A 23633-nucleotide genomic window follows, 5' to 3' on the forward strand; every position below is an offset into this window, starting at 1 on the left:
GGTTGTAGGAAACCTGAAACTTTAGATGAGGGTGATGGTGTCTAAAAACCAGATGTGATGTTGGTGTTGAACGAGAGATGCTGTCTTGGCCCCCTTGAGCGGCTCATACAATATTGAAGAAAAGGAGGATTGAGAGAGCTGCTTTTGTCCCAGTGTCAGGATGGCCGAGTGGTCTAAGGTGCCAGACTCAAGGCTCTGTCTTTCCCACAACTGGGGCTTCTGGTCTCCTACAGGAGTCATGGGTTCAAATCCCACTTCTGACACAACCTCTTGATTCCACCTCAAGAGGTGGCCTGGTTTCAATTGCCTTTGTAACATATTGGAAGAGCCCTTGTTTAGGAGCTTTCTTAGAGTAGCGGCAAGAGAAGTTAGAAGGAATCGTAAATACCTTCGGAATCCATGTACTCAAGGCACCTAGTTGGGTAAATTCCAGTTTATTCCCCACCATAAAGTTGGCATTGCTTGATCTTGGGCAGGTAGGGAGGTCAAACATATACAGGTGGAGGAAGAAGGGAGCAGTACAGTAGACACTGATAAAGGGAAGGTAAGACTCTTAGTCTCAGGGTTTGGGCTTGAGCCCTAAACTGGGTGCTCTACGTACTCTGGTTTGGCTGCTTCATGAGGGCACAGAATTGACAACATAGGGAGCAGAGATAGGAGGCAGCTACAACCAAGAGCCCTGTTAGATTGTGTCAACATCCTATCAGGAGGTCTCAAAGCCTCTCTCTCAGTTTGTATCTCAGAAATTCTATCCGCTCCAGGATCTTTCTCCATCAAAGAGCCGCTAGGTAGGCAGAAGAAGAGGTGGAGAGGCTTGCGATGGAGGCAACTAAAGCAGAGAAGAATTGTTCCTCTTGGGATTTTTTGTGTTTCTCTTGTGATCCTGACGGAGGAACCGGAAGCATCATTTGATTTTTTTCTGGCTACTTTCTGTCCAACAGATTAAGTTCGTCCATTGTCCATTCCCCTCAGGGGTTAAGAGCTGGAACCCCTGTGCTCAGGGTCACAACCTTAGCCCAACCGAAGGCATTGAAACAAACTCAAATGATGCTTCAGCTTCCTCCCTCAGCATCACAAGACCAACACAAAGAAAACTCCCGAGGAACGGGGCTCTGAGCATTGCCAGGTTGTGAATTCCGTGCCCTCAGGAAGCAGCCAAAATGCTCGAACCCCCACCCGCTTCTCTTGGACCGCTGGCAACATGGTGTTTGCACAGGAGCCGCAAGCCCGTCTTTCCTGTCTTTGTCTATCCCGGCCCCTTCCCCCCAAATGCTTTCATCGGACGCTGCAGGGACCTAAGGACCTGCAGGTTCCCGCACCCACCTCCTAAAGCAAACAGTCCTTCCCTTCTCTGACATTCTTGGAGCCGCACATCCTTGGAGGAGTTTTACCCCAGGGGGTTCTGATTCCCTGCGAAAAGATGTGTCTGGCGGCCGGCGGGAAACTGTCTTCTCTGCCCCCTCTTTGGGCGCTGAGAAGCTTTTTCTGAGAATCAGCACCTCCTCCTGGTGGGAGAATCCTAAATTCCACCCTCCCACCCAGGTTTCTCTGAGCAGCTGCTAGATGAACCCCACTTCTCTGGTCTAGACACCAGCATCTAACTAGCCTTGGAACGGGCCCTGTTTGCTAGCTGGAGAGCAAAGGAACCAGGAAAGAAGGCAAATGTCAGGAAACGAATCTCAGCACGCAAAGAAACTTCCTTCGCTCTTCTTTTGCACTGTCTGTGCCTTTGCAAACCCTTCAGGCCTAGCCTGACTAGCTCCGTCGGTAGAGCATGAGACTCTTAATCTCAGGGTCGTGGGTTCGAGCCCCACGTGGGGTGTTCAGTCTTGCACTCTTCGACATCACTCTCTCCCTTAGAGTCTCAGAGCATAACAGAATCCACTCTTTGTTCTCTCAACCATCTGAGGCGGTCTCGGACCTTTAGTACATCATGAAGACAAGACACATTGACAATTCCATGGTCCTAAAAGAGTTGAGTCTCTTCTAGCCCAGGCAAGAGAGGGAAAAAATAACCTTTCAGAAGCTGATTGCCCCCCCACCCCCTGAGCAGCCATCTAGAAGCTTCTCTACTTATTTCTATATCTTCGCCAGCACTCAGTAGTTGAGATAACTGCTTCTTTCTCAAATCCTCCACCAGCCCTCTTCATTGGGATGGAGATTGCTTAAGGCTGACGATTCCACCACATCTTATTCATCCCTTGTACATTTCTGTAAGCCCATGGAGAGTAAAACAAGATAGCAACAAAACTGTTTTTTAAAAAAAAAAAGACGTGGCCTCAATGTATAACAATACTGGAAATTGTTTTAATATGTTTTCTGTTTCTTTTTCATATCAGTGCTAAAAATAGGAAGGGAACCGTAAGGAAACGAAGAGCTCAGAGCTTGTGTTAACCTCCTTTGAAGACGAACAAATGGCCTCAGTTGGACAGAAAGTAGGCCTAGAAAGTTATGCCCAACCCCCAAAATGTCATCTTCCTGGTGGTCTAGTGGTTAGGATTTGGTGCTTTCACCGCCACGGCCCGGGTTCGATTTCTGGTCAGGGAGTTACCCTCTTCAACAAAAGTCTACCTTGCCTTCCTCACTTGGAGTTCAAGCGGAAGACTGCAACTTCCTGGCCTCCTTCAGAATGCTTGGAAACTCTTTGGAGACCATGGGGAAAGCAAAGCTTCCAACTACTACAATATGGCTATCTACCCCTTAAAGCCCAGCCTCTGCACCCTTTTACACAAATACACTTACTTGTGCAAACAATTTAGTTTTTCCTTCTTACCGAGCCTAACCTAAATTAGAACAACATTGCACTTTGACCCAAGATCTTTTTATTTTATTTTCATTTTTCTTGGTGAAACCAAACCAAACCAAACAATCATTTTGCTTGTTTCAAAATATTTCACTAAATATAATATTCATCCAAAAACCTTTCACCCAGCGCTATATACAAGTCTTTGGAAGTAACACCCCGGAGAAAGATCATTAAGCTTTTCCATTCCTAAGATCTAGCCGCTGAAGGCTTCTGAGCATGGGCTATGGGCCTTTCACCTCTAGGCCAGTGGTTACCCTCTTGCTCAGGTGGCTACTGATGAAAGGCAACGTGGTTTAGTGGCAGATCCATTTCAGCCTCCCTCTTCCAATGTCTATAGGAGGGTGTTTGTTTCGCATTGCATCTAAGAATCAAATCAATTCTCTTGAAACCTCAACCTGGAATCAAGGTGATTGTAGGTCAAGGAAGGAAGGTTTTGTTCATCCTGTTCTAGTAAATGCTCAAAGTTGCGATGCTTCTTGGAGCTTACAGACACATTGGCCAGAATTTTCAGAAGGTCTCAAACCCACCGCTAGGGCCAGATTTGCAGAAGAACTAGGCTCCCAGTTAGGCACTAAAATCTTCAGCCAGATTGTCAAAAAGGCTCAACCTATTTTTCCAAAAGATGAGTTATTTTGGAAAAAAGCTTGTAAAGATTGTGGGTGCTGGTTACTTGTCTATGTGGCCCACACTGCTGGAGTTGGAGGTTCACCAGTGTTTTCTCAGAATGCGGTGTCCGTAGTCTGCCTCAGTTCTGGTGTCCATCTTTTATTCTCCTAATAAATCAGCAGGGAGACTAAAACAACATCGGACTCACAGGGCTCCCGGAAACCTGCCAATTTGGCTCACGCTGAAGGTGTATACAAATCATCTGTGCTGTAGAAGGGCTCTGGGAGTTGAAAGAGTTGTAAATTTAACCCTCTAGGTTTCGGGCCTAATCTGAAACTGTTTCAAAACCAATTCCTTAAATAGACCATAGTTTGAAGCATCAGCAATAGGCATCTTACTGAATATATCTAGAGCTTTCCCAGCCAATTTGGCAACCAAAGTTGTCATCTTCCCTTTCCCGAATAAGCACTTTGTCTGTCCTCTGGGCAACACGCTTAAAAATCACTACCAGTGTCTCAAAGCAATCAGCTGTGCACATATCCTGCTCGACTACGCCACTGTGATGGGTTCGGTCACAGAGATCCCCTTGGGACTGAAATTACTTCCGAGCCCGTTTTCCCTGCCAGCTTGGGACTCCAGAACCCTGCCTTGGTGAGCCAGACACCCTAGCCTGCTGCAACACAGACCCAGGCTCTGGGCCACACCCCCAAAGCTGCAGACTTTAACTCAAAACAGCTCAGCGCCTGTCTCCAGCACCCAGCTCCCAGTGGGATCCAAAACCCCAAATAAATCCCTTGTACTCTCTATAAAGCTTATACAGGGTAAATTCCTAAATTCTTCACCCTCTAGATCACTGATAGAGAGAGATGCACAGCTGTTTGCTCCCCCAGGGATTAATCACTTCCTCTGGGTTTATTAATAAACAAAAGTCATTTTTATTAAGGTTAAAAAGTAGGAGTGAAGTGATTTCAAGTAATAACAGACAGAACAAAGGAAGTCACCAAGCAAACTAAAACAAAACACGCAAGCCTAAGCCTAATACATTAAGAAACTGATTCCAGGGAATAGCTCACCCTCAGAGGTGTTCCAATCAGCTTCTTTCACAGACTAGACTCCTGCCTAGTCTGGGCCCAATCCTTTCCCCTGCTTCGGTCTTTGTTACTTCCAGCAGACATCTTAGGTTTTCTCATGACTGGCAGCCCCTTTGTCCTGCTTCACCCCCTTTTATAGCTTTGGCATAGGGCGGGAATCTTTTGTCTCTCCGGGTCCTCACCCTTCCTTCTAAACGGAAAAATACCAGATTTAAGATGGATTCCACTATCGTGGTCTCTGTAAGACCCCTAGTTTCCATTCTTCCTGGGTTGGCCCACACGTACACAGGAAGGTTTGCAGGTCAATAAACCATTTACAACCAATTGTCAATGGGAGCCGTCAAGGTTTTAAACCATCATTAGTGGCCCACGCTTTGCACAATTACAATAGGACCTCAGAGTTAGACTTCATATTTCCAGCTTCAGAGACAAGAATGAGACATGCATACAAATAGGAGGCATATATTCAGTAGGTTAGAACCTTTGTTATGATACCTTACAAGAGACCTTTTGCATCAAGCATATGCCACTTACATCATACTCACACTTATAAGCATCTTTTCATAAAACGTATGGAGTGCAACGTCACCGGGTGCCCTACCTACCCTGCTTTCGCTGCTTCCTGATGGCACAGAATTGACAACAAAAGAGCCAGGCTAGGAGGCTTCTAAAACCGAGAGAGCTGTTCTATCGCGTCCACATCCTCTCAGGAGGTGTCAAACCCCCTCTCTCCGTTTCCATCCCCCAAATCCTATCAGCTCAATGAGTTTTGTCCCTGGAAGAGCCTCGAGGGAGGCAGAAGAAGCGGAGAGGATTGCGTTGGGGGTAAATAAAACAGAGACGAGTTGTTCCTCTTGGGAATTTGGTGTGTTTCCCTGGTAATCCCTGACGGAGGAACGGGAAGCATAATTCCATTTTTTTCAATGCCTCGGATTGGGTTCAGCTGGTGAACTCTCTGCTCTTGTTCTCACAGGGGAATGGAGACTGGACCGGTTTCCCAATTTGGACAGAAAGTGGCTTGCCAAAGCCGAGGAGAGCCTGCTTCCTGCCTGCACCGAGTTGACAAACTGGGGAAGCCAAAGCTGAGAGACCCCGTAGACGAAGTCAGAGTGCTATCCGCTCACATGGAGGGGGAGCACAAGCCCTGCCTGGGTTTCTCTGCCCAAATTATAATCAGTTGAGTGATTTTCCTGGACGAGCCTCTAGGTAGGCAGAAGAAGAAGTGAAGAGGGTTGCGATGGGGTAAATGAAAGCCGAGGACTCTTCCTCTTGAGATGTCTTTGTCTTGCTCTTGTGATTCTGATGGATGAACCTAAAGCGTCATTTGAGCGTGTTTCAGTGCTTTTCCTCGGGCTCAGGTTGTGATGCTGAGCACAGGGGTTCCGTCACTCTCTCTGCTTGGATCCTCTGTAATGGGGAACGGACCAGCTTTCGAAAGAGCCTAGTGGAGCTGAACGAAAACAGCAATAAACATCCAGGTTCACCCTAGATTAATTTTTTGTCCCCAATTTTCTTGGGGAAACAAAACAAAAACATGGTTTTCTTAAGAACTCAACACCCATTCAGGCTCCAAACTCTTTTGCAAGATTTCCAGAAGGGCTCAACACCCTGAGTGCTGAGCTAGTTTGGGGAAAAAACCCAGACAAGGCTGGTACCGATTGTGAGTGCTGGCTGCTTGACTCTGTGGCCCACCGTGTGGGAGTCTGAGGTTCTCATTAAGCTAAGTGTCTCTATTCTGCCTCTGTCCTAGTGTCCATCTAATAAGTGAGGGGGGAGATTAGAACACTTCAGAAGGCACAGGTTTGTACGAAACCTGAAACTTTAGATGAGGGTGATGGTGTCTAAAAACCAGATGTGATGTAGGTGTTGAAAGCGAGATGGCCCTCTTCTGCTTCCCAAAGGCTTTGGCCACAGCAACAGCCCTGGGAAAAGCCCTGGCCCTCCTCACCTGCCCTTGCCCAGCACCACGCCTTTTCGGGCCTACACAGCTCCTCACACAACACCCGCCTGGGACCTTGCCCTCCCCTACCAGCTCAGCAGCACCTTTTTTCCTCTCAAAACCTCCTCTTGCCACCCTCCCCCTTCCACACTTCACACTCACCTCATCACAAACTCACCCATGGCCCCTTTGGCTTCTCAAGCGCCTCTGGAGGGACGCAGCTTCCCAGGCACGCAGATCCTTCCCTTCAACGCGCACTGGACGGACATTCGAAACACAGCCCTTTCCAGGAGGTAATGCGCTGCTTTTGGACCCTGGCGCCCAGCAAGAAGTCCTGGGACTCTTTTTCTGACCGATGGACCCCACTGACTTGCCTTTACCAAGCAGAAACTGAGGACCGGCTGATGGCTCTCTTTGCAAACGGACGCCATCAGACTGAGCCACGAGGCGTGCTGCAGGATAGCCCCTCCCCACCAAAAAGCAATGCCGTGACACGGATTCGAACCGACGCTGCTCCGGCCAGAGCACAGAGTACTAACCACTATACGATCACGGCCAGGTGCTGGGGGGGCGTAGGCAGCAACCCAGTAGAAAATGCTCAGCTCTGTGCTCTCGGGGCGGCCACCTACCTCGCCGGCATCACAGGTATTTCTCAAGTCTCCCCATTACAGTCACAGGTAAAATGCTGAGCAAAGGAAAAAAGACAGGAAGCCAATCCCATGCCTGTCCCTTTTTCTGTCTTCCTCCACCCCTGGACCAAGTCCCTCCCCGTTTGTCTGGGCCATTGTCCTCATGCCCCTGGCCAGCCTGTTTCCCTTTGCATTTTTCCGTGGAGAGGAATGTTTATGAGTTTGTACCCAATTTTTTAAGGCTTTGCTTTGGCAAGGCTCTTGCCTGCTGTGAGAAAAACAGAAGGGGGCTACCTGAACTGGTGTCACTGGCTGAAGCTTTTCTATAGTATATAAAAAAAAGCTCAGAGCTCTGAAAATGGTTTTTTTTTCTTTAAGATTCTCATGTTAGTGAGATGGTTTCCTAGCTAGCAGGGGACTGTTTTGTGATGTGCATTCTACTGGCTCTTTGGTTTTGTATGTTTTTGGAAGGAACGGTGGAGGAGAGTATCACGGTTGAAGAGCAGCAAAGAAATGTGTTGTTGTTTGTGTTAACGTTTGTTTTTTCCTAAAAGTGTATGGTTTGGATTCATTTGTAACTCTTTGGTTAGTTATTGGTAACGGCTTCTTATTGGGCCCCTGAGTTGAAAAGCTGCTCTTGCAGATTTTAGTTTGTCATTGTTGGAAGGTCAGTTCAAGAGCTGCTTTCTTAGTCTAGTCCATGAGGGTTCTTCCGCCGCCCTCCTTAATATACCTTCCAGAAGGTGATTGCATGGTTTCCCTCGTCTTCCCACAGAAGAGAAATTGTCCATCCCTTTCCTGTTGGGAAAACACCAGTGTTTTAACTTAGGAAACGGTCAACGTTTTGCCCAGACGAGGGCTAGTTCATAGGAGCAGAAGAAGAGGAAGGTTGTGGCCCTTTGAGTCAGATTCCTAGCGTTTCAGGCCAGAAGGAACCAGCCGATCACCTCAGAGGGACTAAGGGGCACCAATGCCTCAAATGGCAAGGAATTGCTTTGATGCAATTGACTGTCTGTTTGAGCTAGTTCTGTGGGAAGGAGCAGAAAAGAGCCTCGGGGCTGCGGAATAGCACCTGCATAGGCTTTCTTTGCCCTGTTTTGCTGTAAGAGTTAACCGTGAGAGATTGGTAGTCCAGGTCAGTGGGTGGGTTTATGGAAATTAGGAGTATAGAGGGGAAACCAGGGAGAGGAAGGCGTCTGCAAGACTTGTCTGTCTTTGAACAGAATTGTGTGTTAAGGGTTCTTGCTTCAAAGTCTTCCACTGGAGTCATTTCGGGGAAGTGATTCTCAGGTAGAGTTCCCGAGTTGTGGTGTTTGTTGCGTGTCTGGGAGCTCGTCCTGGTGAGGTCGAAATGGGTGGGCGCAGGGGTGTGCATGCATGGCAGAGCGTGAGCATTGTTTCTTGGCTCCTTGGCTCCCAGATCAAAGTGTAGTGGAGGGTCACTTTATTGCCATTATCCAGTCCACTCATTTATTCGTGCCCATGATTACCTATAAGCTGTTTGTATGAATGATGTACCCTCACTGTTTGCTGCCTGTACCTTGAACTCACCCACGGTATAGCCCGCATTGGGGACATGATAGACTGTGTATATGTATATGCCGTCCAATACCCAAACGCTAATATCCCCCTACAACCTGTATGTTACCCCCAATGACACAATAACTGACGCTTCAAACACTATGTATTGTTTATTTTTAAATATTCTCTAATAAATTTTCAAATATTCTCTAATAAACTTTAAATCTGTTCTTATCAGTTTAATCTCTGATATGTCCTCGATGTGAGGGCTGTATATTAGCTTAATTTTTGAAGCAGGGGGGGTTAGAACAGAAGCTTGCTTTGTCTGCCCCATGCATCGACCTGGTATTGCAGTGCTTCCAGGAACGGTGTAGCTCCTTTAGGGGAGAACCTTCTGGTTAGAAAAGCAGAAAAAAGTTGAACTGTGACACTTTCTTTAAAGCAGATGTTTTTTTGAAGTAGCAGAAAAATCTGGGTGTTTTTCTTTCTTTACAGTTTCTTGGAAGTGTTTTGTGAGACTATAGATGTAAGAGGTTCTTCTTTGTCTTGCTAGAGAATTATTTAAGAAGCTGGACTCCTTCTTTCTGCTGTGAGACTTTTCAACAGTACGAGCGACAAATGCTTTCCAGATTCTGGGTCTGTTGGGGAGATGGGGTTTTTTGGTTTGTTTTTGTTTGTTTTTTGGGGGGTGGTTTGGGGGGGGGCGGTTGGAAATATTTGAGGTCATGTGTATATCCACAACTGCATGAGTTACATAGACTTCTCCCCACCCGGCCTACGTTCTATGTATCTTGGTTCGTAAGATCAAGACAAGGCACTAGGTGTCGTGCTGCGCCCGGCACACAGGGGACCCAATCCTGATTTTTTTTCCCCCCCAAGCCTACTGTAATCTAAATGCTCAATAATAACCCTTAGCTTCTCATTGTTTCCACCCTCACTATTGGAAAATCCCCAAAATCACGACAGTGGCTTACAAATCAGGAGGATTCTTTTTTTAAAAAAATGTAATGTGGGTTCTCTTTCTTTCCCTTCTGGTTTTCTGAACCAGGCAAGCTATAAACTTACCTTTCTAGTATGGCCAGAGCCCCAGAGAACAGGAGCCCCCGGCGCCTGGGGCTGGCAGGCAGCGGGGCTCCTCACGGTTGTATGTTCCACACTTTGATTTCACCCACCAAGTATCAAGTGTGAACTCCTCAGACACTAGAACAGCCTTAACATGGAGTCACAGACAGACCCCTTGGGCACCCTGACTCTATCTTGCCACCCAGGGGTAGTAGAAGCTGCTGTAACACGCAAGCTCTGTATGTCCTTTAGGGCTAACCCTAGCCAAACAGCCGGGATCCCTTGCTGATGCTTAGAAGGTGTGCCGGCTCCCTTAAATCCAAGCAGCATCGGGGCGGGGGGGAACAACAGTTTCTTCCTGACAGGGATTTTTATTCCATTCTCCCAGAGCTCAAGCTGATGGGGGCAAGTGTTTGTGCAGGGCTCTGCCTCCTCGGAGGTGTGTGAGGCGGAGCAATCAACCAAGTCTTTTGTCCACGGACGATCCACAGTGGCTTGTCTGGTGTCTCAGTCAGGGCCTTCTCTTGTTGGAAAGGAGATGACGCCTCTTCTGGTAAACTAGCATTTCACACTTGGTAATACATCTCTCCTGACTGGTGGCGAGGCGGCGGCAAGGGGGTTTACAGCTTTAGTGCCAACGCTTATATATCACCTTACAACATGGGCTACGGCTATTATAGGTGAGAATAATGCATGCAGCAACTCACGAGCTTGTCGTAAACTCTCAACACGTTTTTATAAAGCTAATGCCTGTTTTAACAACACTAACAAACAGGTGATCAACACTAGTTTCCAGCCATGCGTTTGTCACTTTTCAGTAAGGCCTAGGGGCCTTGGCATGAGCTGGCACCTGGTCTGCCAGTGTCCGAAGAGGATCTGCCATCTCTTATCCCCAGGTGTCTGTACTGAGAGCAGTACTGTTCAACTTATTCATAAATGATCTGGGGAAAGGGCTAAACAGTGAGGTGGCAAAATTTGCAGATGATACAAAATTGCTCAAGAGAGTTAAGTCCCGGGCAGACCGCCAAGAGCCACAAAGAGATCTCACAAAACTGGGTGACGGGACAACTGAATGGCAGATGAACGTCGGTGCTCATAAGTGCAAAGTAATGCACATTGGCAAACATAATCCCAACTATCCCTGTAAAACGATGGGGTCTAAATTAGCTGTTACCACTCGAGAAAGAGATCTGGGAGTCGTCGTGGATAGTTCTTTGAAAACATCCACTCAATGTGCAGCGGAGCATTGGGACTCATTAAGAAAGGGACAGGTAATAAGACAGAAACTATCATATCGCCTCAATATCAATCCATGGTACGCCCACATCTTGAATACTGCGTGCTGATGCGGTCGCCCCAATCTCAAAAAAGATATATGGGAATGGGAAAGATTCAGAAACGGACAACAAAGATGATGAGGGGATATGGACCAGCTTCCATCTAAGAAGAGATTCATAAGATTGGGACTTTTCATTTGGAAAAGAGATGACTAAAGGGGGATACGAGGGAGATCTATAAAACCATGACCGGCGTGGAGAAAGTAAATAAGGAAGAGTTATTTACTCCTTCTCATAACACACGAACTAGGGGTCACCAAATCAAATTAATAGGCAGCAGCTTTAAAACAAACAAAAGGAAGTCTTTCTTCACGCACCACACAGTCAACCTGTGGAACTCTTTGCCAGAGGATGTCGTGAAGGCCAAGACTATAACAGGGTTCAAAAAAGCACTAGATAAATTCATGGAGGATAGGTCCATCTATGGCGCTTTGCCAGCAGTATCCCTGGCTAGGTATCCCTGTTTGCCAGAAGCGGGGCATGGGCGACAGGGGATGGAGCACTTGATGATTCCCTGTTCTGTTCATTCCCTCTGGGGCACCTGGCATTGGCTGCTGTCAGCAGACAGGATACTGGGCTAGGTCTTTAACTTGGACGGGTAGCTGGGAAGACGGTAAATCAGACAGAACCTGTTCGACAAACCTCTTCATTTCCTTGTTATTGCCTGACTCCTTTAATTCATTTCCTTTTCCTTATTTCTCAGCAGACCGACTAGCCACCAGATTTGGGTCCTAGCAGAGGGACCTGACGAGCTCCTTCTTTTCGGCAGCGTTGAACTTGCCAGGGCACAGTCAGATTCTGGATGCTCATCTGAATGTAACGCCTAGCGCTCACCTTTATTTCTGTTTCTTAGCTCTTTTGGGCCATCGATCTTTGGTCTGACCCGTAGGATCCCTGCATTAGGAGAGATGGCTAATTAATGAGCCCGTAAACCTTGGAAATCAAATGAAACCTGAAGTCCGTAGAAGACCTCGAAAGGCCCTTGGGGGGTGGAGTGCGAGCTGAGGAAGAGTTCCCTGCACAGCTTACCTCTCCATTCTCGTTTTCCTGCCCTGAGCGGAAAAGCCAGGAAGCAGCTCCGGGTAGGGAGGGGATACCATATGTGTGCAGTGGTTAGACAGGAAACAGCGAGGAACTGGACTCGTATGGAGTGAAACTGTAAGCATCTTCTGTATGCCTGATGACTGCAGGTTTGAGAGAGTTATGTGGGAAGTGGAGGTTTTCGGTGGGCTTTCAGAGGAAATGTAATGGAAAGGCAGCCGAAAGTGGAATCCCAGTTTTTTAAACAATCCTCCACTAACACACCAAACAGCTCAGGTCTAGTTACTCATTGAAAATTAGAATAAAGTTACAGCAAGATTTCATCATAAATGAAGTCAAAGCCTAAAGATTTCAGAACACAACTGCTATAAGGAGCCACGAGGGAAGCAATACAAAGTCAACCTTGCCTCAGAGAAAGGCAGTTAAACAATTTCTCTTTTTTAAAGCAGCATAATCTCCCCAAACGGAAGGGCCCTGTTCCCGGAGAAGGGTCCTGGAGAGGGTTTTCCTCGTTGGTGCCGGCCATCCACCTCCCCGAAAGGCGGGAGCTAGGTCGACGGAAGAATTCTTCCGACCAAGGCGCGGACTGATGTAGCCGCGCCGATTTACGTTCCCCGTGCAGACCAGGCCCGAGGGTCGGTGCGTGCTGAACAGTTAAGTCAAAACAGCTCCGTCCGTCAGAGGTGTGCAAAAGGGAAAACCCGCTCCTGGGCGACACGGCCACGCCGCCCTAACCCGCAGCGTAGCTAAGGGCATTCGGGGAGGCGGCGGGTGGGCCTCAAGCGACGGAAAGCCCTCCTCTAGCACGGGGTTGTGACAGCCTAGTCTCCGTAGCACAGACAGGGTGGCCACCAAGAGACAGGAACAGACAGCGAAAGCCAAAGCGGCCCCAGAGCAGGGGGCGAGGCTGCCTGTTGGACGAGGAGACGAGGTGGGACAGGCGTTTTGGACAGGCCATCCTCCCGTCAAAGGAGGAAGAGCCCGAGAAGAAGGGCCGGGCAAGAAGCTACAAGCAGGGAAAGAAGCAGAGCAGGCAGGCAGCTCCCCTTAGAGCCAAGGAAGGCACCGGTCCAAGCCCCCCAAAAGCAGACTAGAGAGCAGATCAGCTGCAAAAGACCAGGGAAAGCCAAGAACACAGAAAGCCTTATAAGACCCAAGTAAAGTTTCAGAGCTGAGCTTTGCTTACAAGGAGGAACTTGGGACTAAAATGCCTAAAAATACAGGGCCTGTGGAAAAGAGCACTCCCAAAGGCCTAGACTAACAACTGCTTTCCTGAGAGTCTGCTTTGCAGGGCACTAAGCCTAAACAGCCCACTGTTGGTTTCCTGTTGTTCAAACCAATCGCCAGGGGAGAGCACGAACGCAGTTCCTCATTACTACAAATTATGCAGTCGAGTTTCCTGTATTTGGGGAAATCGCAGGGATCAGAACACCCGCAGTGCAATGGATGAGCCTCACCCTGGGAAAACCACCTTCATGATCATGGTATCTTCCCTACCAGGTAAGTATGAAATCCTGCCGCCCGGCCACCGCCCGCCCTCGCTCGCCCCGCACTTATAACACACGGGGCGGACCGCCGCGCCCCCCCCCACCACCACCGGCCTCGCCCACACCGGCCCGCACTGCCGAGAGCTGCCCCGACGCGGCCCCCGGAGACCGTCCCTTCCCCACGCCGAGCTCCCGGTGCCAAAGTCGGGCCCTGCCTGGCAGCCTGCGTCCGCTCCCACAATGCTCTGCTCGCACACAGATCTGCATACCTGCTCACGCGGCTCCGCCCCTTCGCTCGGGCCCCTGGGAAAGTGGATTAACTTCACCCACAGGAAAACTCTCTCCCCTCAGCATAGAGCAGTGGTTCTCAAACTGTGAGTCAGGACCCTAAAGTGGGTCGTGACCAGTGGTTAGCTGGAGGTGGTTTGCACAAACCAGTTGTTAAATTTAGAAGCGATTTTAGAACTGCTTGCAAACTGGCTTCCCCGCGATGGAAGCGTTGATGGGCTCTGGTGGGAAGGGTGTCATCCCTCCTCCCGGCCTGCAGGGGGTGCTGCACTGCGGGAGCCATGTGAGCTGTTTCCTGGCCCTGTTGCTGCTGCTTCTCTGACCCTGGGGCTTCTGCTACTGTCTGGTGGGTCCCTGGCTGCAGCCAGCCCCTGTCACCCCCGTGCCCTGCCACCCCCCATTGCACCCCCTGCCTGCAGCTAGTCTCTGTCACTCCCCTGCTCACAGCCAGCCCGTGTCTGCACCCCCTGCCCTGCCACCCCCCATTGCCCCCCTGCCCCCAGCCCCATCTGCAGCCCCGGTCCTGCCACCCCCCATTGCCCCCCCTGCCCCCAGCCCCATCTGCAGCCCCTGTCCTGCCACCCCCCATTGCCCCCCCTGCCTGCAGCCAGCCCCTGCCACCCCCCTGCCCTGCCACCCCCCATTGCACCCCCTGCCTGCAGCTAGTCTCTGTCACTCCCCTGCCCACAGCCAGCCCGTGTCTGCACCCCCTGCCCTGCCACCCCCCATTGCACCCCCAGCCCCATCTGCAGCCCCTGTCCTGCCACCCCCCATTGCACCCCCTGCCTGCAGCCAGCCCCTGCCACCCCCCTGCCCACAGCCATCCCCCTACGTCCCCGCCCACAGCCCCTGCCTGTAGCCGTCTCCTGCTCCCAGCTACTCTCCCTGTGTGAGTGTCTGCACCTGCCCGCTCCGGCTCCTACCCACAGCTGCTCCCTGCCACCCTCCCCCCGCCCACAGCCTCTGCCCCCCCTTCCCCCAGCCAACACCTGTCTGCACACCCTGGCCAGAGCCAGCCCCTGCCACCCCTCCTGCCACAGCCCCTGCCCCCTGCCAGCCCTGCCACCCTCCCCCACCCGCAGCCAGCCCTTGCCACCCCCCTGCCATCCGTCCTGCCCACAGCCAGCCCCTCCCTGCCCTCCCCCACCCAGAGCCAGCCCCTGCCATCCATCCTGCCACAGCCCCTGCCATCCCTCCTGCCCCCTGCCACAGTCCCGGCCTGCAGCCAGCCCCTGCCCACAGCCCCTGCCAGCCCCCGACCCCTGCCACAGTCCCTTTCCCCTCCACAGCCTGTCTGCACCCCCTGCCCACAGCCAGCCCCTGTTGCAGCCAGCCCGTGTCACACTCCCTGCCTCCAGCTAGCCCTGCCCCATGCCCCTGTCTGCAGCCAGCCCCACGTCCACTGGTGCCCTGCAGTTCTCAGGGCAGTAACCCTGCACACCTGCTTCAATGAGGGGGGCAGGGAGCAGCTGGGACCCACATATGTGCACACCCTAGGGTGGCCAGACAGCAAGTGTGAAAAATTGGGATGGGGTGAGGGGTCATAGGAGCCTATATAAGAAAAAGACCCAAAAATTGAGACTGTCCCTATAAAATCGGGACATCTGGTCACCCTAGCACACCCCCAGGGAGTGGCGGGGACCCACACATGTGAAATGGAGCTCGTTTCTAGTGCAGGCCCATCTTTTTAAAAAAGAACTTTAGGTCGGGTTAACATACATCCGTATTTTCATGGACATGTCAGGCTTTTTGGTTCTTAAATCGCTGTCTGGGTGGTAAATTTTAAAAATTCCTCCCAGAAAAATACGGACGTATGGTAACCCTATTGGTACAAAAAATCCATACTGTGGCACATCCCTTAAATCAGAACTTTTTATAGGGAACCGGTTGTTAAGATTTTAGCAGCTCATCACTGGTTGTGACCCTGATTTAATGGGGTTGCCAGGGCTGGCATTAGACTTGTTGGTGCCTGGGGCTGAGGCCAAATGTCTGAGCCCCACCACCCAGGGCTGAATCCCCCAAGCTTTGGTTTTGCCATCCCCTAAGTGGGGCAGGGCTCAGGCTTTGTCTCCCCTGCCTCTGCCCAGGGGCTTGGTCCCTCTTTCCAGAACTGTATGCGCTGGGCCCCATTACAATCCCCTCTGTCTTACCCCCATGAGGGATCCGGTGGATGTGGGTGTTCTCCATGCTACTGGGGGTGTCTGGTGCCCCTGTCCCTCCTGGTTAATAGTGAATTGTGTGGGTGCCCCCCCGCCCGTTAAGGATCTGTGTTGTGTGGATGCCCCCGTTCTTCTCATTAAGAATGGTGCAACGGAGCATATGGGTGTGTCCCCCACCCCATGAACTAGCTCCCGTGTGTGGTACCCCTGCCCCCATCCAGGCTCTGTGGTGTGTGGGTGTCGCTGTTCCTCTTTTCAAGATCCGTGTTGCTTGGGTGCAAGTCAGATTCCCCAGCGTGTGGGTTCACCCATCCCCCCATCCAGGCTCTGTGGGGTAGGGGTGTCTAAAAAGAGACTGTGTCTCACCCAGGCTACACTGCAGGGACTATTCATAGGTGCGATCCCACTACTGATCAGCACAGGAGTTTTGACCTGCTCCATTTTTGACCTGGGCCGGTTCACCCCTCCTTAGGCAACCTCGAGACCCCCAGCTTTCCTAGAATCACCGTATTGATGCTGAACTTAGTGCGGACACCCGACCGGCATAGCCCCCTGCAACCCAGAACTCCTGAGCTCAAGCAATCCGCCAGCCTCAGCCTCCCCAGGCGCTGGGATCACAGGCACCGGGATCACAGGCACCAGCCACAGAGCCTGGCTTGTTTTGCAGCTTGGCAGCTGGAGCTTTAAACTCTGCTTGTGAGCTCTGTGCCTGGGCCAGACGGGGACAGCCTGGGACTGGGAAATGCTCCTGCTCCCCCCGCCCGCGTCTCATGTCGAGCTGCAGGCGCCGCTGTCCTGCCAGGTAAGATCCCAGATGTTTCGGTGCCTCTTTCCCCCGCCCAGGTGTCCGGGTACCTCTGCCCCCCATACAGAATCCTGGATGTGTGGGTGTCTGTCCCTCTGCAGAGGATCCCGGTGTGTGGATGCCCTTGTCCCCCCTACAAGATCCTGGGTGTGTGGGTGCCACTCCCCCCCCAGTAGATCTCTGGTGGGTGGGTCCCCAGGGTGTGAGTGCTCCCATCCCCCGATACAGGCTGGGGGGGGTATAACTGGCTCTCCCTGTCCTGCCCAGGCGGTGCTACAGCAGCTGTTCACAGGGGCAGCAACCCCACTGTCACCCTGCAGCTTTAACCTGCTCCAGGGGTGACCTGCTTCACCCTCCTGTGGGAGCCCGGGGAACCCGAACTTCCCAGAATCACCTGATTGATGCCGAGCTTAGCACAGACACCGGCTCAGCATGGCAGGGAGCAGCCCTGAGCCCTGACAATCAGCTTCCCTCCGCCTCCTGCTGCACAGCGAGGATCCCACGCGAGAGGCTTCGTGCCCAGTTTGTTCAGGAGCGTCCCAGGCTCCAGCTGTAAACGCTGCTGGTCAGTTCTAGTCTTTGGCCACACGGGGGCGGCACTAACGGTCCCATCTAAACGCTGTTTGCGTTCGACCCTTCGGATCGCAGATTGTAACCCGCGGGCAGATCTCTGAGTGCAGCCAAATCCTTCCCCAAACTGAACATTGAAGCAGCAGCTCCCATTGGAAAGATCAGGATTTTTGCCTTTAAAAACAAGGAAAATGTCTCCAGCGAGAGACTGAAGACGCTCAATTGATTTCATTGACTGGAGGCTAAGAGGCGATTTAATCATTGGTTTAAATACGTTTTACAAATTCCCGAGGGGGGGATATGTGATTTAAAGGGTTCTTTAATTCACCAGACAAAGATTGAACAAGACCCCATTGGCTTGCAGTCGATGTCAGAAAATCCCAACTGGAAATGACCGTTTTTTAACCATGAGGCTAATTATCTAGTGGAACAAGCTCCGCAAGGGAGGTGGTAAATTCCCCATCACTTGCAGTTTGTAAATCAAGACCGCAGCTCTTGCTGCAAGACACCTGGTGTGTGGGTGTCCCTGTTCTGCGTTTCGGGATCCCTGGTACATGGTGCCTCCCTCCCACCAGTTCAGGATCCCCACAATGGGAGCTCCCATCCCCCCCTACAGTCTCTGCGGGGGAGGGGGGTGTATAAAAAGAGACCGTGTCTCACTGTCTTGTCCAGGCTACGCTGCAGGGGCTACTCACAGGCGCGATCCCACTACTGATCGGCATGGGAGTTTTGACCTGCTCCGTTTCCGACCTGGGCTGGTTCACCCCTCCTTAGGCAACCTGGGGACCCCAAGGTCCCCATGGATCACCATATTGATGCCAAACTTACTATGGAAACCCGATTGGCACAACCCCCTGACCAGGCCAGAGAGAGCAGCAGGTTTCCCCTATTGTTTCCCGCTCTTGTTTTCTTGACTACTTTCTCCTCTGCACCAACTTGCTCTTTTGCTTTGTGAGCCTGGCTAGCTCAGTTGGCAGAATGTCAGACTTTCAATCTGAGGGTTCAGGGTTCAAATCCCGAGTCAGGTGATAAACTACTCCCAAGATCTTAAACTGTCTTGCTGGAGTCCTCCTTGATGTTACTTTTTCTCTGTTGGATTTTCCCTTTCCTCAGAAGGGTCTTTTTGTGTTGGGTTTGAAGGTGCAACTTCCTGACAGCCCCTCTGTCCTTGCAGCCTGGAGGAATAAAGGTCTCTGGGCATAGAGCATGTTCCTTCCCTGCACACACACACATACAAACACACAGAATATCCCTAAGGAATTAGAATCACCTGCTGCCTTCCCCTGTCCTGCTGGATCCCCAAATGAAGATGCTCTTCAGCCTAAACCCAGGTCCCCTCTTTTCCCAGTGCCCCTCAGACCCAACCCTCAGTCCCTCCTATGCTCACTGCACCTCACTCCCAACCAGAGCCTGCTCCTCTTCACCCTTCTCCTCTGTCCCAACCCACAGCCCCCTCCTATTCCCAGTGCCCCTCAATCCCAACCCACAGCCCCCTCCTATTCCCGGTGCCCCTCAATCCCAACCCACGGCTCCCTCCTTCCCTCCAGCAGCAGGTGCTTCAGACCCCTCAGGAAGATTTTCTTGCAAGGTTTCGTGTATGAGTCTGCATGTGAATTTTACAGTATGTTGGAAATAGGTTGGGTTGCTTGCCGAAATGATCACGTTTGGCTGGTGTTGGATTCCCAGTCCCCATGTTACAGGGGCAGGAGAAATAAAGGTTTGTTATCCTTGTTGTGTGAATCAAGGGCAGCACAACTGTGCTTGGCAGACCCTGATTGAGAGACTCACCCTCAATTCAATAGCACTTGCTAGGCAGGGGACAGGGGTTCCAAAGCCAAGTGGGCCAGGGTCTGGGTCCCAAAACTAAAATGTAGGTGTTAGACCAACATTAGGACAGGGGGGCTGTGGAGAGATGAGTGAGTCCCTAGACAACATAGTGAGTACGGTGCCTTCTTATTTTCCCCCTTTTCCACCCAGGATGGCAGGTGAACTCTACAGAGGCACCTCTGGGCTTGCACTGACTAAGGACAACAGCTGTGAGTGGGGTGCAGAGAGGGGATGGCTCATGTTAAAGGACTTTTGGTTGCTGGACTTACGAACCGTAGGGAGAAGGACACTGCCCAGCTTATCTGGGGGGTGGGTCTTTCCCTCGTGGTTTATGATTATGTGTTGGGGCTGCTGACATGACTTCTACTAACCCTGAGCTTACATTGCAGTGTAGACATATCCTGAGAGGGCATCTATACTGTGACAAAATCCCGCTGGCCTGGATGGTCTGATTTGGGCTCCTGGGACTCAGGTTGTGGAGCTAAAAACTACAGCGTAGGCATCTGGGCTCAGACTGGAGCCCAGGCTCGGAGACCCTCACCCCTCGTGGGGTCTCGGAGGCTGGGCTGAAGCCCAAGTGTCTGCACTGTAATTTTATAACCCTGCAGCACAAGCCTCACAAGCCTGAATCAACTGACCCAGGGTTTGAGAATAGTGACTTGGGTGTGTTAATGGCAGTGTAGACATAATGCTAGGCTATGTCCACACTGCAATGAAACACCCAGCGCTGTCCCGTGCCAGTGCAGGCTCCCAGGCTAGGGCTGTGGGGTGGTAAATTTGCAGCGTAGACATCTTGGCTCAGGCTCAATACCTGGCTCTGGAAGCCCTCAAGGTTGGGAGGGAGTTTAGCAAGCAAACAAGGTAAAATGGCAGTGGAGTATTACCCTGGACTCAATGGCATTTCTCCATTGGTCTGTCTGCTTTGGGGCAGGGACAATAACACGTCCTGCTGCATTCGTTATTTCAAAGGGCGGTTTAGGATTTTCATTCTCACACATGGTGCACAAAGCAGGACTCAACCCTCCGTGTAAACTAAATGAGCTGCCCACAGGTTCTGGCAGCCACAACAAGCCATTCAGTGTGAGAGCCCAGTTCTGCCCCTGTCCCAGAGGAAGCAGGATCATCTGGGACAGGCTGGAACACTGACCTATCAGCTCTTAACTCCCAAACTTTCAGTAAGTCTGTTATCAGTGCCTGTGAGTATATTTTAAACAACCATACTGGGCTGGACCAAAGAGCTCTGTGTTTTGTCCTCCCACAGTAGCCAATACCAGGTTGCCCAAGAGTTAGTCAACAAGGCACCACTAGGAATTGAACCCAGGATCTCCTGTTTACAAGACAGGTGCTTTAACCAGCTAAGCCATGGTGCCTGCCTGTGGCAACAACACCGTGTCTGCCCACACCTGACTCCCTGCCATCCCCACTGGGGCCTAAAAAGCTTTGCTTGTGTTTGGATTCTGCAAAGCAGAGGAGCAGGTGAGGTTTTCCTTGCAAGCTGTGTGTGTGTGTGTGTGTGTGTGTGTGTGTGTGTGTGTGTGTGTGTGTGTAAATCTTTGGCCAGGTCTGCACTACAAAGTTATTTCAGCCCTCGCTCGGCAGCTTGTGGCTGGTGCACACACTGCAATGCCACGTCTGGTGACAAAATTGCCCTGTTTTGGTGACAAAATAAAACCACCTCGACGAGAGGCCTAGAGCTTTGTGCAGCAAACTTAAAGTGACAAATTGTCAGTGTAAATGCTGCTGGTCATTATATCACCATAACTGGTCTCCCCCAGTATCCCACAATGCCCGCCGTGAACTCACCTGCCCTGGATTCCTGCTACAGAGGCTGGGCCCCTCCCCTTTCATAGCTCCAGAAAGTTCTGACAGCTGAACTGCTATCTACACCGGGATTAGGTTGATAGAACTGCATTGCCAGCCTGGTGTAATTACACCAACCTAATTTCATAGTGTAGACCTGTCCAAAGAATCACACACACACCTGGGGAGCAAAACTTCATCTGCTCCTCTGCTTTACAGAAGCCAAACACGAGCAACACTTGTCAGGGCCCAGTGGGGATTGGCAGAGAGTCAGGTGTGGGCAAACACGCTGCTTTAAATAATAGCAGGTACCATGGCTTGGCTGGTTAAAGCACATGTTTTGTAAACAAGAGATCCTGGGTTCAACTCCCGGTGGTATCTTAAGGAGTGGCTTTTGGGGCACCTGGTATTGGCTACTGTCAGAAGACAAGATTCAGAGCTGGAAGGACCTATGGTTTAAATTACACTCGCAGGCACTGATAAAGAATTACTGAAAGTTTGGGTGTTAAGAGCTGATAGGTCAGTGGTCCAGTACCCTCAATGTGGTTTTAGCTGGAAACACACCTGGAGGACAAAGACTGAACTGAACTGATTCAGAAATCAGAAGAGAATAATAACAATAATACTTTCAAACCAAAGTCCCCAACCAGACTAGTATTGGTTTTTCAGTTTGGGGAATTTTGTTTTCTCAGTCAGACCTTGCCAAGGGAAGCAGGGAGAAAATGTTTGAGTTGCCTCCTTCAGAACAGCTTGGCCTAGACACTAGCTCTGGTCTTGCTCGGGTTGAGGGTATTTTAATAATTTGGGCAGGTCCCAGGGTGTTTGGAGGAGATGACGAGGATGTTACCTTTTGAGATATAAATTAAGAAATACAGTACTAGAGAATTTTTCTTTTTTTAAGAAATCTGGGATTTAGACATTTTATTTAAAGCAAGGGAGTTCTGAGTTTCTGAGAAGGTTTTTGTTTGCAAGAAGCAACATCATATCAAACAGGGACATGGTTGTCTACAAAGGAGGAGTAATGACTAAATGCATCCAATAAGGATGGGATTGGAACCCATGCATACAGAGCACAATGGACTAGCAATCCATCACCTTAACCACTCGGCCACCTCATCAGAACTATCAATGAAAAGACAGGAGGAGAAATCTAATGTCAGCAGAGAGAGGGACAATAAGGAGTTTTTATATACTAAGTGGAAGCTGGGGGAAAGACTTCAGGAACAGACCGTGTTTGCACAGACACACCTACTCTGCCTAGGTATGCAGCATGATGGAGCCACTTTCCCAAAATGACCAGTTTTGGCTGGTGGCGGGTTACAAATCACTTTAGGACTGAGTGGAATGAAATGTTATTATCCTTCCTGCATGAGTGAAGGGCAGCAGAACATTCCTAGTCAGTCCTGATGGAGGGGTGGGTGGGTGAGGAATAGCTTTTATTGGACTTTGTAGAAGTGATTGAGAACGTCATCCTAAAACAGTGGTCCCCAAACATTTCACACTGTGCCCTCTTATCCAGTTGGGGGAGGGCAAAACCAGAGCTTGAGGGATTCAGCCCTGGGTGGTGGAGCTCAGACTTTTGGCTTCAGCCCCAGGCACCAACAAGTCTAATGCCAGCCTTGGTGACCCCCATTAAAACAGGGTTATGACCCACTTTGGGGTCCTGACCCATAGCTTGAGAACCACTCCTCTATGCTGAGGGGAGAGAGTTTTCATGTGGGTGCAGTTAATCCACTTCCCCAAGAGGTGGCAGCTATGTCAGTGGGAGAAGCTATATCGGTGGGTGTGCAAGCTGTGGTGTTCACCACATTTAAGAAGTTTAATCAAACCCCATTTTTAAAACCACTTCTGGTCTGGGAATGGCAAAGGATCTCGAGGAAGCAGGGTCTGTCCTTCAAAGTCTTGGAGATCATGAGTCCATGGTCATGGGGGTATAGCTTAGTGGTACAGTGCTTGATGGTAGATCAAATGGTCTTTGATTCAAGCCCCCTGTGTTCTCTTATAACCTTCTTTCTTTTTTTAAAAAAAAGGAAAACATTTTCATCCGAAGAAGTGGGTATTCACCCACGAAAGCTCATGCTGCAAAAACGTCTGTTAGTCTATAAGGTGCCACAGGATTCTTTGCTGCATTTTCATTTCCATTCTTCATTATGTTCAGGAGCTCCACTATACAGGGGTGCTTGATATGGATGTAAACACTCAACATTTCACTGTCCAAATGCACAAAAACCTAGCAAAGCTGTCCATCAGCTAAAATCAGTTTCAATCCTCTGTCAATTTATATTTTCATCAATTAAAAAAGGTATCATATGAATGTACATTTGCAGATCCCTCTTCTCCAGGAGCTATGTTGTGCAGAAGAACAAGAGCCACATCCAGCTACAGTTCAGGAGTCTGATGACCAAAGAGCCAATAAATGTTCTGAGGGCTGGAGAAAAATGCCTTCTAGGGAGCTATTGAACGAGCTCAACCTGTTTCGCTTATCAAAAGAAGATTGAAAGGTAACTTCATTGAAGTGTTGAAGGGCTTTCATTGAGAGAATAGATTGAGTATTAATGGGCTCTTGAATCTAGCAGAGAAAGGCATAACAAGACCCAGTGGCTGGAAGGTGAAAAGAGACAAATTCATATTACAACTAAGGCACAAATATTCAACAGCCAGGATG

At 50.3% G+C, this 23633-nt stretch overlaps 6 non-coding genes across 6 annotated transcripts; 4 read left to right on the forward strand and 2 right to left on the reverse strand.

The window, feature by feature from the left end:
• Window positions 1-154: 154 nt before the first annotated feature.
• On the forward strand, window positions 155-263 carry TRNAL-CAA. Its single transcript has 2 exons — window positions 155-192; window positions 218-263. It is a non-coding gene; the product is annotated as a tRNA-Leu (tRNA).
• A 1486-nt stretch (window positions 264-1749) lies between these two features.
• Window positions 1750-1822, forward strand: TRNAK-CUU. Its single transcript has one exon. It is a non-coding gene; the product is annotated as a tRNA-Lys (tRNA).
• Window positions 1823-8782: 6960 nt separating this feature from the next.
• Window positions 8783-8971, forward strand: LOC123361238. Its single transcript, XR_006576130.1, has one exon. It is a non-coding gene; the product is annotated as a U2 spliceosomal RNA (small nuclear RNA).
• A 4406-nt stretch (window positions 8972-13377) lies between these two features.
• Window positions 13378-13540, reverse strand: LOC123361236. The gene has a single exon (XR_006576128.1). It is a non-coding gene; the product is annotated as a U1 spliceosomal RNA (small nuclear RNA).
• A 4756-nt stretch (window positions 13541-18296) lies between these two features.
• TRNAE-UUC lies at window positions 18297-18369 on the forward strand. The gene has a single exon. It is a non-coding gene; the product is annotated as a tRNA-Glu (tRNA).
• Window positions 18370-20464: 2095 nt separating this feature from the next.
• TRNAT-UGU lies at window positions 20465-20538 on the reverse strand. Its single transcript has one exon. It is a non-coding gene; the product is annotated as a tRNA-Thr (tRNA).
• Between the last annotated feature and the right edge of the window lie 3095 nt (window positions 20539-23633).

This window comes from Mauremys mutica, unplaced genomic scaffold (genome assembly GCF_020497125.1).
Source record: "Mauremys mutica isolate MM-2020 ecotype Southern unplaced genomic scaffold, ASM2049712v1 Super-Scaffold_100419, whole genome shotgun sequence".
NCBI classification, from domain to species: domain Eukaryota; kingdom Metazoa; phylum Chordata; order Testudines; family Geoemydidae; genus Mauremys; species Mauremys mutica.